The sequence below is a fragment of the Arvicola amphibius genome, chromosome X, assembly GCF_903992535.2.
Source record: "Arvicola amphibius chromosome X, mArvAmp1.2, whole genome shotgun sequence".
In the NCBI taxonomy this organism is placed as follows: Eukaryota; Metazoa; Chordata; class Mammalia; order Rodentia; family Cricetidae; genus Arvicola; species Arvicola amphibius.
Genome location: NC_052065.1, coordinates 107,897,191 through 107,900,106, shown reverse-complemented (window position 1 = coordinate 107,900,106; position 2,916 = coordinate 107,897,191).

The following is a 2,916-nucleotide window of genomic DNA, read 5'->3' as shown; positions in this document are numbered from 1 at the left end:
ACAATGTTGAAAAAAGCCCTGGTCAACTACAGTCTCAAATCTTACATCATTGGGAATTGACTGTCCATAGAAAGGCAGAGGGATCAAAATTCATTTTTCTACTGTAGATATCCCAGAACTATGTATTGACGAGACTATGTTCATTTCAATGTATATTTTTAACTCTTTTGAAAAAAAGATGGTGCTAACCATGCAAGTTTATGTCTGGAACATATATTCTCTCTGACTGGCTTACATATTTTTTTGTTTTTCTGCCAATATTCAGTAGTTTTGATTATTGTCACTCTATGGTACAAGTTGAAATCAAGCATTGTGATATCTCCAGGATTGTTGTTTTTGCTCAGAATCACTGCTTCAGTTACTTTTCAGATGTTGTGATTCTTTTTTTTTTAAAGAAACATGAAATATGGAAGAAAGTTTATTTTGGCATCCAGAGTGACAAAAGTTCATCTTTGGCGGGCAGGATTGCACATGTCCTTAATTCTAGCATTCAGGAGGCAGAGGCAGGTGGATCTCTGTGAATTCAAGACCAGCCTGATCTACAGAGGACAACCTGGGCTGTTACACAAAGAAACCGTATCAAAACTAACAAAAAACAAAAACCTATTGCTAAAAGCTCACCAAGAAGCGAAGCATAGCAGGAGACTGAGAACTCCTTTCTTCAAATGCAAGCACAAAACAAAGTGAATGAACTGGAAGAAGGACTCAGCTATATACTCTCAAAGCCTCCTCCCAGTGATGTACTTCATCTAACAAGGATGTACCATGTAAACCTTCCTAAACAGCAGTGTAGTAAGGAGGCCACTTGTTAGTTCCTGGCTGCTCAGACCCAAAATAAACACACACAAGCTGTATTCTTTAAATCATGCTTGGCCCGTTAGTTTTAGATTCTTATTGGCTAAGTCAATTATATTAATTTAACCCATTTCTATTCATCTGTATATTACCACGTGGCTGTGACTTACAGGGTAAAGTTCCTAGCATCTGTCTCAGGCAGCTCCATGGCTTCTCTCTGACTCCGCCCTCTTTCTCCCAGCATACAGCCTAGTTTTTCCCTGCCTGGTTTTGTTCTGCACTTGCCATAGGTTCAAAGCAGTTCTTTATTCATTAACCAATAAAAGCAACACATAGACAAATAGACCTCCCACATCATAGCAGTACCAACTGGGATCCAAGTGTTCAAATGCTACAGCCTATGGAGGACCTTTCTCCTTTAAACTACCATAATTGCCTAGACTATTAGGGGTCACTTTCATATGAAACACAGAATGTTTTGTTTCCTGTTTGTCTGCTTTTTCTATGTAACTCTGTAAAATCATTGCAATTTTGTGTGTATGGGATTGCATTTGTATCATACTTGATAACAGCTATTTCTGTCTAACTGCTAAAAAAAACAAGGGAAACACTTCAAGACACAGGCATAGGCAAGGGCTTTCAGGAAAGTTCTCCAACAGCTCAAGAATTAGTTCCAAGAACAAACAAACAGGATTTCATGAAAAAAAAGTCTCTTTGCAACAAAGAAAATGATAGTGAGTGAAGACAATTGAAAGAATAGGAGAAAAATCTCTGCCAATTATACATATATAGAATACAAAATAAAATTTAAAATTCAAGTGCAAATGAAATGTGTTAATCAGCATATTCATTTTCTGGCCACCCAGACTCAAATAATCACACAGAAACTATATTGATTACAATACTGTTCAGCCTATTAATGTAGGCTTCTTATTAACTAACTCTTACATCTTATATTAACCCATTTCTATTAATCTGTGTATTGCCATGAGGCTGTGGCTTACTGGCAAGGTCTCAGGTCTTTCTCCTTTGGCAGCTACATGACATCAATTATTCTACCTTTCTCCCTGCATTCAGTTTAGTTTTCCCTCTTAGCTTTATTCTGTCCTGCCATAGGCCAAAGCAGCTTCTTTATTTATCAATATTAATAAAACATGTTCACAGCATACAAAAGGGAATCCCACATCAGAAATGAACAGATTATTTCCTGAAAGATTAAGTAAAGATGGCTAATGAATATAAGAAATAATGTTCAACATCCTTAGCCATCTGAAAGATGCAATTAAAACTTCACTGAGATTCTGTAGGAATGGCTATCATTAGGAAAAGAAGAAGGAAGAAAAATCTGTGCACACCATCCCTGCTCCCCTCAATTTAGGTAGCCCAAGCACTAAGTCTGCTTGTCCAAGAACTCCTGCCCTCCTTGACCCTTTTTTTCTCTTACCTTTGAGAATCATATCCCAGTCCAATTCCTACCAGAGACTTTCTAGCCACCATATGTTGCCCAGAGATTCAGATAGGGTACCCACACTTCCTTTTATTACCATCCCTGTTCAACCCATCTAAGCACCACAGCTTCTCACCAGTGATTGCCAACTCCAAACCAGAAAAAGATAGAGATATTCATTCTCCCCCTTCCTGTTCAGTAGGGTACTTGCAGTCTTAGTTACAGCAATTAGGTAAGTGAAGGGGATAAAGGGCATTCAAATAGGAAAAGAATTCAAATATCCTTGTTTGAAGATTGTATGATTGCATACACATGAAACTAAAGACTGTATCAGGAAATTCCTAGAACTAATAAACATGTTCAAAATATAAAAGTAATACACAAATCAGTAGCTTTTCTATAGTCAAGTGACAAACATACTAAAAAGAAAATCAAGGAAACATTCTTTCACAATAACATAAAAGAAAATCTTTGAATGAATCTATCCAAGGAAGTGAAAATGTTGTATGATAAATACTTTAAGACAATAAAAAACAAAATTGAAGAAAATACTGGAAGATTGGAAGACCATCCAAACTCATGGATTTTTAGGACTAATATTGTGAAAATAACCATAATGCAAAATGCAATACACAGATTCAATGTAATAACCATAAAACACAATATAATTATAA